The sequence below is a fragment of the Microtus pennsylvanicus genome, chromosome 9 (genome assembly GCF_037038515.1).
Source record: "Microtus pennsylvanicus isolate mMicPen1 chromosome 9, mMicPen1.hap1, whole genome shotgun sequence".
NCBI classification, from domain to species: Eukaryota; Metazoa; Chordata; class Mammalia; order Rodentia; family Cricetidae; genus Microtus; species Microtus pennsylvanicus.
This window is the reverse complement of record NC_134587.1, coordinates 14,348,974-14,361,569: the sequence shown is the minus strand read 5'-3', so window position 1 is coordinate 14,361,569 and position 12,596 is coordinate 14,348,974. Positions and strand designations below refer to the sequence as shown.

The 12,596-nt window shown below is 41.9% G+C and overlaps 1 protein-coding gene across 9 annotated transcripts in view; it reads left to right on the top strand.

Annotated features, from left to right (window-relative positions):
* The window catches only part of B3galt1 (beta-1,3-galactosyltransferase 1), a 501,059-nt gene that overhangs the window by 391,594 nt on the left and 96,869 nt on the right, over positions 1-12,596 (top strand). Inside the window, exon 5 of one of the 9 annotated variants that reach the window (XR_012911781.1) lies at positions 9,754-9,875. The exons of the other annotated variants lie outside the window; for them this stretch is intronic. The gene's annotated coding sequence lies outside the window, so the exon portion shown is untranslated. The remainder of the gene's footprint in view (positions 1-9,753; positions 9,876-12,596) is intronic. 9 annotated transcript variants of the gene reach the window in all.

Below are 12,596 nucleotides of genomic sequence, written 5' to 3'. Positions count from 1 at the left end.
AAGTGAAAACGTGAAAACAAGCAGAGCGAGGTCCAGGAGCCCGGCAGAAACACAGAAACCTGTGCTGCAGGCAGCTTGCTTCATTACTCAAATTCTTCCCAGACTGGGATATTGCAGCATTTAATAAAGGTGCCTCTAGAGTGTGTGAGCAAGTTTCTGAGGAGCAGGTCAGGTAGAAGTCAGCAGCTACTAAGGCAGAGCCGGGGAAGGAAGATAATGACAACCCAAGAGCCAGGCAGGGGCTGACTGCCTTAGAGCTGAAGGCATTGTCCTCCTGTGACAAAGCTGTGACAACCTAAAATGAACTCTTCCTTCATGGAGTCTCATTTGTGTCTCTGTATGAAAATCAGAATGCATGCCTAATGCTGCATTGTTCCAGGAATCTTCTCCCTGGAAGTCACATCGTCAGCCCCCTTCGACACATACGAACTTTTTTGCTTTTGAAAGAGTTGGAGGCACACTGAGAATTTTAACTTGGAAACTGAAGGGTTTTCAGGACGAGGAGAGGGAACAGAGGGGAGCACAATGGGTATGACACACAAGAGACATTTCCAGCTGACATGAGTTTGAAGAGAGAATAAGCTTTAATATTTCAAGTGAGAAAAACAACCCTTTTAACCATATGAAAATGTATATTCAAATGCCAAAGGCATTTCTGCATTTTATGACAAATAAGAGTAAGAGGAGATACTTGATGGTGAGTCTACGAACGCCTACAAAATGGAAAACTTATGGCTTCTGTTGTCATGAGGAGACCCTTGGGTGTGATTATGTACACATTTATGTATATCCATTGTAGACTCTCCAAAAGAGAGACTTCTGTTGTTTTTAATGAAGTGCAGGCTCCACCGCGAGTGGAGAAGAACAGTTTCCCTTTCTCCTCACTTAGATGTGTCTCTGTATAAGATTTGCCTGAGAGGAAAAGTCCACTATAGTTCCGGGAAGTGAGCATATGTCGAGTAGAAAGATGCTTGGAAGAAAGGGAAAAGAGCGCCTTTGTCTTAGATTTCACAATACTTGGACACAACAGGACAGAACGTCCTGGACGTCTTTGGCAACGACATTTGGGGAGCTGTAAATGCAGAGAAACTGGAGCTGAGCACATTCAACTGAGGGCAGCCCAAGCGTCAATGAATGCACCCAGCACTGAGATTATCCGACAGCCACGAACAATGGCAAATCCAAATGGGTGTGTCTAAGACTCGTGTTAAGTCATCTGCCTACAGTACCACGCAGATTCTAGAAAAAGAAGAAGAATAGTCATACAAATCCCTGTACAAAGTTGCTTCTGCCTGCACACCACTTGTTCTAGAACCTGGGGACAGAAATGCAGAAACACAGCTGACTTGAAAACGGAACAGATGTACTCAGCATTTACTTTGCAAAAGGAAAAATAACATACAGGGAAACTAGGATAGTAGCACAACCCTCTACCCTTGTCAAGATTAAATACTCAGAATTATGCCACTTAAATCTGAGCTGGCTACTGGAGATTAAGTGTGCTAGGCCAGGAGGACCTCTGAGCAACCATACTGAACCTCCCACAGTCCATGCAGAGAGGGGAAGTCAGGCACAAAAACATGCAAGTCTCTGCGGAGACAGGATCTTATTCCCCACTGCCTTCCCCGTCCTCTTCTCTTTTTGTGGAAATGTGGATTCACTTCCAAAATGCTTTGTCTTGATTTCAGAGAAATCTCTGTTTTCATTGGAACAACAGAGTTCATTGGTGATTTTGAAAACCTTATGCCCTTGCCGGGCAGTGGTGGCACACACCTTTAATCCCAGCACTAGGGAGGCAGAGGCAGGCGGATCTCTGTGAGTTTGAGGCCAGCCTGGTCTACAAGAGCTACCAGGACACACTCCAAAGCTACAGAGACAGAGAAACCCTGTCTCAAACAAAACAAAACAAAAAGCCTTGTGCCCTTTTGTAGCGTTTATTCAAACTGCCTCCTCACAGAACAGGGTAGAAGAGTTCCTGGCTGCCGAACTGAGGCAGATTCTTCCAGATCACATTCACATATCTTCTTCACTCTATCTGCATGGTGATAAACTAGACTTTGCAAGTTTGGGGCCAGCTTTATACATAGGAGATTGGAAATGAAATGAATACTTGAGAACAAAGGCAATAAAGTATTATTACAGCTGATGAAGGATTGATTTGTCTCAAATGTCAATTGCTTGGAGCAAGGATTTAGGAAAAATCAGATAATAATGGCTACCATATTGGCAATGCATTCTCTTATTGATCTTCTGTGGAAATCAAATTTCAGCCAGGAAAGAAGCCTGCCATGCTTCTGACCAGATCAGAATGCAAGGGTCTGTGATGAATTGTTATCAAGTGTTCAACTGCTTACAGTACGTTTTCAGAAGTGCCCTGTTACTTAGGCTCATAACTTTTTTATGTTGCTTGATTTTCTAGATTCTATAGGTCAATAAAATTGAAAAGTGAAGGCTTTATGACCCAGAATAAGGTTATCCTGCAGCGAAATTCTCTTACGTCTGCATTAGTCTTTCCTGGGGAGTTTATTTAAAAAAGATTCCCAGAACTTCATCCTCCAACAGCTGCCACACAGAGGTTAAGGGGGGTCTATGGTTCTGTATTTGCACTCTGTAGCCCAGGTACCAGGAGGCTTATTGATGGGGGCTTGAGAAAAACAACAATAGATGCAGCCTGCTTTTGAGTCTAAGAAAGAGAGTGGGAAAGTTAAGAGGCTTGAAAGAGCTGAAATCAGAGCTGGTATCTCTAAATACCTCTGGTTTAGAGAGCCAAAATCCTTTCAAAGGGGAGGAGAAAGATAAAAAGAAATAAGTCTTGAGCTAGGCCACGGACCTTGCTCCCCACTTCACCTGGTTCATGCCAGTCGGCAGCACAGATACCAACCTAATCCCCTTCTGTCTCTGATGCTCCCACTGAGTTCAGCACCCTGCTTCTTCTTTTTTTTTTTTTTTTTTTTTTTGGCATGGGGCGGTTTTAGCAAGAAGTACTAAACTTAAAAAGACAAGAGCTTCTCAACACGTGGATGCAGTAACAAAACTGCCAATCCCATAAACGTATCACCTCTACACAACTCACTTCCAAGCATCTGGATGGCGTACTTCGTCTATATTCATCCAGATGTTGCAGTTTTGCATATACAAAGCCTTTCACGCATTTAAGCCTTCTGTTTCCCTGTGCTCTTCTGTGCTTGAACAGTGTTGAGGGTGGGGTGATGGTACACTTAGAACCATGCAGTCCTCGTACCAAACAGATTCCATCCCAATAGTTGATTTGTAATTCAAATATTGAAACACAGAGCAAAGTTTCCCCTGGAATCATGTTACATATGGTGTTCATTGCTCAGGCCAGCCTGCAGAAGGCTCCTTAACGTAACGGAGCTGACATTGGGATCAAGACTAAAATATTAGCCAGGAGATAGAAAAGCCCATTGCTTCTCTGAAACTTGAAGGAACACGATGTAGGGAGAATTCTTCCTTCCTTCCTTCCTTCCTTCCTTCCTTCCTTCCTTCCTTCCTTCCTTCCTTCCTTCCTTCCTTCCTTTCTTGACTGTATCCAGCATGACAAGGGAAGCATTTTGAGAGCAGGATTGCATTATCCAATGTACGGTTTGTTCTACTATTATCTCTTTGACCCTCCTCTTCTGTCCCTCCCTTACCCTCTGGAGAATTCTGTGTTCCCGTGTTATCCACTCCCATGCTCACAACGTTCCTAAATGGTCTGAGCTAAATACTAAAAAGAGAAATCTGGACAGATTTGGACCCTAACATTTTAAGAAATATTTGTCTTTTGGAAGAGACTGATAATCTTTCAGAAGTGACGCTCAGCTGTTACAGTGTCAGTCCGTGCGACACGATACTATGCGAACCTGAATATTCATGGATTTTCAGGGAAAAGGAGATTATCCATAGTCTAGACTGGACTTTGGAATCTCCTTCAAGGCTCTGTATATGCAAACCACTTCTATAATTTCACCTCTGGATTTTTAGATTTTTGCATAGCGCCTAGGTTTCTCGGTTTGTTTTTGTTTTGAGGCAGCCAATAGGAAGTCAGTGAGCTCACAGATATCATTGCCATGGACAGGGCCTTGAAAGAGGCGAAAGGGACAAGCATTTGAGCACATGAAGCGTTTCCAAGGTGAGTTCTGCTACCACTAACAACTGTGTTGGCCCTCGTATGCAAATATTCATGTTGAGTGTGCATGTATATACCAAGAGCTGGTGGTGAGTCGTGTTAATTAAAGCAGAAGAGTGTTTCTCAGTGCTAGGCTGTGATCAGTACTGGTCCATGTGGTATTCATGCCCAGTTCATTTTGGTGCAGCTCACTAAAGTGGCAGTCTTCAGCTGAACGGGGAACGGATTTTTGAAATATGCATTGTTTTGCTGCAGACTGAACTAGTGAGTGACTCACCGATCTTTGGGGGGTAGAAGAAATCATTTCGCATCACTGCTCTCTGTGGATGTATTCAACCAGAGAACCTCTGCAGAGAGGAAAAGGCATAATCACTGTAGAATCTAAGAGGCAGTAAGGAAAGAAACTGTGTGGATGGCCACGGAAATCTTGAGCAGAATTCATCGAGAAAGAAGGACCAATTCACTTTTTTTTTCTTTTAAAGGCAGAAGCTCATACTCACAGGCTCCATTCTGTTCTCTTTGTCAGAGTAGAAAATGCCCTTTTCTAATGCCAGAGCCAAGTGGATAAGAGCAATAAACAGAGGGACTTCTCAGACCCAAATAAGTAGACCCAAATCTCGTCCTTTCACCACCCCTCAGCCATCTTGCTTAGGACAAAGTCCTTGGGCTCTCAAGCACCCTTCATATCTGTGACACAGACTAACAACAGTTATTACCATCCACTACCCCAGAGGGAGTGGTGAGGAAGAAGACGTGCAGAAGGAGCCTAGCACACTATAAGCATGGAGCAAGTGGACCTATTAATAGGATGAAGGAAATAAGTTGGTGGCCTGCTCAGTTGAGTGTACTAAGTGGCTGGGCGGGTAGCATTTCAGTCTACCCACACGGACAGAAGCATCGCATTCTAGGGCAGCTCTGCTGCCCCCACGACCAAGGGTCTGGAGGAGTAAGACACGTGACTTCCCAAAACGTCTAGTCAGTGGTGTCAGGCTTCGTACAGTTTCAGTCAATTAGTCCCACGCCGGGGGAAGATGAGTTATTAGTCATCTGGAAGGTTGTGACCGTCTCCATCATAATCTTAGCACAAGACTGATTGCAATCTGAAAAAGAGAAGGGCCCCTTTCCCGGCGAGGCCATGTATAGCCAGAGGTCAGCCTGGGGTTGATTCAACTTGATTTCCTATTTGCCTTCTCACTGTAGACTGTAGCTGGCTGTGAACATCCAGTAGATGCCTGACAAAGCCAGCCTTGAGTCGGACCGTGATTCTAGCTCCCCCAGGGAGGAAGACGCTCCCCGATGCCAACTCTAGGTGGAGGAGCTGTCTCGGGCTTCCTCCTCATTGTGCTCTGCTACAACTTGTTTGCTGTGTGTCCCTCACTCTACCGCACTCTGAGCTCGCTCAAAATAGACATAGAAAGAAGAAAGGTTAGCTTCTTTTCTAGCACTGCAGGCAATTGATAAAATATGTGAATTCAAGTAGGAGTAAAAATACATTAGGTTCTCCATCTATCTATCTATCTATCATCTATCTATCTATCTCTTTCTGTTTTGTCTTCCCACATTATACTCATTCCATTCCTCTCCCTTTCCTCCTTCCATCCTTTTCAGACAAAATCTCAAAGAGAGCATGAAACTGTATCCCATGAGTCCCTGAGAGCCTGTCCTGAGATAGAGCCCAGCCTGTATCAGCACGCCTAATTCTACCTTATAATGAGATACCCGTGCGTATCTCAATCTGTCTTGCTAAATCATATAGCGAAAGGATCATAGGTTTTCATCCAACTTTTAGTTCAAGCCTCTATCTTCCTGTGACCCTGTCTCTGGTTTGGAAGTATTCTGAGGTGATTCAGTGTTAGGACATAAGTAGGGACATAAAGGAATTGAGGACGTTCCAGGTGTGTGCCCAGGATCTTGCAAACTGGGATGTCTTAAAGAACAGCCATACTGAGGACCCGCCAGCACTTTTGCAGACTGAACTATGACTCGGCATCCTCTGAGATTTTGCTGACTCTGCTCTCATTCCACCACCGCCGTCTTCCTGCTCCCATGTCCCGTTATATCATGTCCTCCATTGCTTCATCTTAAGGACAGTGTTTAGTGTGCTTTAGTGTTTTTCTTGGTATCCATGTTTCTCTGTATTTCTGAATGTAGTTCAATGGAACTGGGCCAACAGGTCTACTGACTTAGGCAGAGTGTGCTTCCAGAGGGATTCTGCCAAAGAAGCAGGTTTGAGTGTGTCAGGTACTCAGCCTCTTAGCTCATTTCCTCCAATGAAGGACAACTGAGCCCTGTTAAAAGGGTTTTTTGGATGGCAACCTAGATGTGAGTCTGGGCCTCTGCCTTTGGCATGGCCAGTACATGTGGAGCACTTTTCAAGTCCAAGCTTTCTACTCTTTGCTGAGTCGCTTTATTTACTCAGGTTTCTCGTCTGTAAAGTAGGGTTTGGTACAGGGCAGAAAAGGGGAAGGAATACACGGAGCCTAGTAATTTATGAAGGAAAGAAACTTCTTTAGGCGCATAGGCCTGGCAACTAGGAAAAAAAACAAAATCAGGCTGCTACATCTTGTCGGGATCGTGTGCTTTCTACCACAACAGCAATCTGGAGAGAGGACATGTGGGTACGAATGGAGAAATAACTGGATCCAACAAGAAAAATCAATTCATTTATTATGGCTCTTCACCTACAACACGGAAATGACCCACCAGGCTCTACCTCCCGCCAATGCCCAATAATTAAAAGGTTCAAATATATAAATTTGGGGACAACCTACTTGACCCTCACCCCTAAGAAGTGGATTCCACTGCCCCACTTCCTGGTGTTTCACAACAAACTGGAACGGAGATCCAACAGCGCCTTCCTTAGAAAAAGCTCTAACAGGTAGATCTGTACACACGGCATTCCGCACCCCACCAGGCACATGGAGAGCAGCCATGCATTTCCCTAGGCATCCTAATCCCTAAACATTCAAACGAAAGTGCCCATAACGTCATGAAGAACCAAGGAGGAACTGGGTCAGAGCCTCTACTCATTTTTAGGGAGAAACCGGCACTTGGGAGGTTGAGACTGAACCCTATGGATTCAGTGTTTCTGCACCGGGCCCTCCTGCGCTATGCAGGAATCTAGAGGCAATCAACTGCAGGGGAACCCTGAGAGTGAGAGTGGGCTACAGGGCAGTGCCTTCTGTCTGCAGAAAGTGGCTGTTCGCCTGCCAAGTGCATCTCCTGCTATAATGGGAGAACGCGGAGCTTCTATAGATTTGCATTGATTTTGTGCTCATCCAGGCTTTTTAGGGTGTTGTTAGAGCCGAGCAACTGTTTGCTTAAGTTTAACTGCTCTCCGGCAAAGCGCAAGCATGAAAAATACATGATTAGGCTCAGACTTATTTAACTCAGGTTTTCTGTTGTCTTTGGGGACTAGAACCAAGGCGCTTGTTTAAAAGTCTAAGTACCAGCCAGAAAGGTCATTAGACAAGGAAGTTCACGTAAGGAGACAGCTACACTTAGTGTAAGTAACACACACACACACACACACACACACAAATTAAACAGAAAACTCAGAGTCACAAAGATTGGGTTTTGCTATGTGGTTTTCTTTTAGAACAATTGGGGGAGACTCATACTTGTTTAAGCTTCCAATTGAAGTAAAAAGACCTCTTTTAAATAAACTAACAGAATGAAACTGATTTTGGGGTAGAGGGCACTCTTCATAATATTAACATGGCCAGCACTGTGATGGCTGTGGCACTTGTGTGAGTTGTGGACAACGTCAGAACCGTGGGTGTGGGCAATGAACTGTTTGATGAATGGGAGAGCTAGATGTCACAGCAGCAATTGTCCTCTATAATAATCAGACCAGCCTACTACCTGCAACATGCTGAGCAAGGAGGTGATCAGGGACAAAGCTATGCATTAAAGTGACAAGGAGGATCTGCTGCAAGCCTGGCTCGGAGCAGCACATCACACAAAGTAAAGTGCTGAGTTGTGTGAAGTCCTTTTGCTTTTCCTTTATGTATAAACAATTATCTCCTATTGGATCAGATCAGTGTTACCCTATAGATTTCTTAAGAGACGTGCTAGCGTAGAGAATAACAATTGCCTATTGCAATTCCTTTCTTGAGCTGCCTAATAAGGAAAAATATCATTTAATAATATGTGCATCAGGGTGCTTAATAAGTATAATGGGACAATATTATAAAGTTCTACAAAATGTAAGAATAAGGGACCAGATATGTGACCCATATTATTGACATTCGTCTGGTAAAGGGTCTATAATGGTTTTACTGTCGACACCATTGCCTACAACAGAGATGGAATTTTAGACACAACACATTTAATCTGGGCCTGCAGAAGGCACCTTATAATTCAATGCTCTGTATTCCTGTTTGACCTTAGATTCCCTGAGAACTTAAGACACATGCATCAGCAGCATGAGCCCAAGGCTGTGCAAAACTTTGCCAGAGGTGAACTGAATATGAAATAATGTGGAACAGCGATCAAATAATGATAGTCTACCTATTATTGCATATTCTTCAATAATTAAAAAATTAATTTTGGTAGTAGTTTTTTTTTCCTTCTATAGCAAAGGAGAGATAGTCAAATTATGACACAGGCTGATACAAAGACTGAATTCTCTCCGGACATTGCTGTTGCCATTATCTGATCCTTCCTTTCTGGAGAAATGCCATACATGGAAAGGGACTACATTCATAAGAGGAAGGGATAAAACTGCAGGCTGGACACGTACTCTGTGAAAAATGCATTTCAGGTCAGGAGATTCACCACATCGTCCCTATCTCTTGTGCGTTTATTTAATTTTATCTATTCTTAGTAGTGTTTAGTGATAAGGAAGAATAAGGAGAAATTGTGCGAACGAACTGATATTTGGAAACCCAGGACACTGAACCAGTGCTTCTTAGATTTGTAAATAACCAGGCCACCATAAGCCCCTAAAATTTCATAGACGGCCTCCTGGCATTTTATTCCAAGCCATTCCAGAAGAGTGCAGTTGACCATGTGGGAATGAGGATAAGAAATCAATTCTTCCACCTGAAACCTCTCCACAGGATAAGAAGTTTCTGGATCGTATAGATATATTCAACCCTAGTATTTGATCAACACATGTTTAAGACAGGGTCCAGTATCGTAGGCTCTCGTAGGTGTTACCCATGAGACAATCTGCCTCTTGTTCGTTGTTGAGCCTCCACCACAGGGCCCAGGATGTAACACAGGAAACAAACGTGGGTTGATGAGACTCAGAAGTTTGAGTGAAAAGGAAAGAATCCAGGTGAAATGTCTTTCTTTTCCTCTACTAATTAAAAAAAAGTACCTGTTAAATATCATATTACATATGAAATGAAATGTGTTTCTTGGACTTTTTTTTAACATGTTATATGGAACAGATAACTTAAAAATGATCATCCCTCAACCATGACCCATTGATTTTCATATTCTAAAGTTTAATTTTATGTCATAATGATGTGTCACTCACTATATCCTGAGATTGTAAGAATATCTTCATGTACACTCATTGAAATCACATCAATACATGAAATTCAGGTTTCTGTATCAATAATGCAGCGTTTTCAATGAGCTCTATTCTATTTTCTACCCTGCTTCCTTTGCAGTCGAAAGTATCTTTTCTGGGAAAATTGATCATTCTCTTAGCAAAACTGAGAATATCAATTCTGCTTTTCCAATAAAATGAAAGTGAGTCTTCTCTGAGCAAGCCCCTAGCTTAGCCATTCAGGTCAGTAAGCGTCCTGGGAGTTCTGAGAGCCCTTTAAGAATGATGTTTCTGTGTGAGGGGGAGGAAAAGAACTCCCCACCAAATTAAAAAGGAACTAAAGGGTGGAACTTAAGAAAGCATTCATGGACCTCCTGCTTAGCAATTGTCTTGGAGGCTGGTGGAAATAGAGCATCAGTATTTGCGATCTGTTGCCTTTTCTTCTCTTTGGGAAATCATCTCACTGTGTTGTCCAGGCTGATCCACATCCTGGACTCTGGTGGTTTCCCAGCTATAAACTCCTGGATAGCTGAGGTGACAGGCATGGGCCACCACTCCTGACCGTAGGCTTCCTTCTGCAGGAAGAAAGAGAATTTTTTTTTTCCTTTTGCTGGACTGGACAATAACTTTGGTTAAATATCTTATACAAAGGATTTCATACATTACTCCATTTAACCATCTTAATCTTGAAACAGTGCAGGGGCTGGGGAGAATAAAATCCCAAAGGCAAAACTCTTTTGTACAAGTAACCTTTTGCGAAAAAAATAAATTAATAGATAGATAATAAATAAGCCAAAAACAAACACAAACAAAAAAAACTCACTTTAAAAGCACAAAAAGAGCTCAGAGTGTGATTTTTAAAATTTGTTTGGTTTTGCCCAGAGGTTGATTAGATCTGTAGCCCATCAGTCATGCATGAAATTTGCATGTCTTTGGTAATAAAAATTGTTTTTAATCCCTTCATAAGAGAAGCTACTATGTATTCCATAGTGATCACGTTTGCTTCCTGTCCAAGTTGAACCTATGGCTGATATAGCTTAAAATAACAAAAATTCATTAAGTGAACAGACTGTACACAGAACAACACTGAGTATTCTGATGATTTACAAATGAATAACTAAGAAGACTTTTCCTTTAATTATAAGTTAAATGTTGACCATTTTTTATGAAAATAAAGCCTTGGGAAATTGATATTTTATTATAAGCTTCAGTTGGCTTATGAGTGATCAGAAGGGTGTAAAGGAACAAGTTTGGGTTGGTAAGTTTAATGAGTTTATATCTTGTAGATACATATTTTGGAAGAGACATAGTAACTATATGAGTTAATCCAGATAGAGACTAGATAACATCCGTGGAAACAACCAAGGCGACCGGTTGCATTCTGGTTTTCCTTCTCTGTAACCTACTCGATGCCAACATAGTCATGGTAAGATCGCTGATAAAGTACTCAAGAATATGAAAGCACAAACTGATCACTGGGTGCATATCTAGTTCATGAAGTCCCAACTAGCCTCAAGAAGAAAAAAGAAAAAGTGTGCTCTAAGCATCCCCTGAAGACAAAGACCCATTGTCTTGACGAATGCCTTCGAAAGGCCAGTGCTGTGAGCTAAACTGTAGTCAAGAGGCCTTTCCATGGAACTGTACAACAGGTTTTGAGAAATGAAATCATATATGTTCTATAAAAAATAGGCAACATATGGGTTGGATCTCAATTTTCGAGTAAGAAAATGTAGTCTGCAATCATATATACAATTGCCTCCACTTTCAACAGTCAGGTTTGCTGTAATAGAACTGTTTAGTCTTTGTTTTTTCATGGTTAATGGTTCCAAATACAATTGAAGTACACATACAACACGTGTCTTTTCAAAAACGTTTCCCCATCTACGCACTGAGTCCAGGTAGTTCATACTAGAGGTAGCAACATTAGTCCCCATCATCATTTGCGAAAATTATTCTAACATGTTTATGATTCTTTTACTTGTATGGGGTATGTATGTGTTTCACTAGCATTGTTACTAACCCAAGGCTGTAGAGTAGAAACTGTCTACTCAGTGGAGGAAGAGTTGTGTACCCCCGCATAGGTATAATTCAGTCTACCTAATAGAGGAAGAATTGTGTACCACTGCATAGGTATAATTAAGTACAAATCTAGGGCCGAAGAAAAGAATGAATTGCTCCCAGAAATAGTCTAACATTCTTGGTTTGTTCTAAAAATCCTTAGAATAAGATGATGTAAACACAAAGAGCCTTCCTATTTTTTGTTTGTGCATCTTGAATGTACTTTTATTAATATGTAAAAATTAATACTTTTTGAGAGCTTAATAATTCTATTCCTAGATAAACACACATTTGATAAGAAAAAAATAATTACTTCCTGATTTATTCCAAATGAGCAACGGGGCCTAAAACATAACACAGACAATAACTAATATAAATATGAAAAAGTTTTATTCAGCCCCTGATTTATTAGAATATGAGGGTATGAAAATAACAAAAGGCATTCTACACTGGCATTCTTAAACTATGCTAGAGCCTGATTGACTGGGCCTGAACCCAAGATGGCTGAGAGATCCTTGCTTTACAATGGCTAGAAGAAACCATTTAGGGACAGTAGTGTGCTCTCTTTCTTTAGAAATTGCTCTCACACCCTGTTTTTGTTGTTGTTGAGAAACCCATCACCAGATACTATCAAGATCGAGCTGTATAAGTCAAACTTCTCATCCACATGGAAAAAAATCTGTAATAATTTGCATTATTTGTTTATCTATTCAGTATGCAAGTGTGTGAGCACAGCATGTGACTAGTATGGTGTGCATGTGGAGATTGGAGGATCTCTGCCAAACTCAATCCTCTCCTCACTACTAGACCCTGAACGTAAGTCGTCAGGCTTGGCAGCAAGCCCTTCAGCCAGCTGAGCCAACTTATCAGTCCCAACATAGCAAGTTAAAGGAGGAAATCATTTGT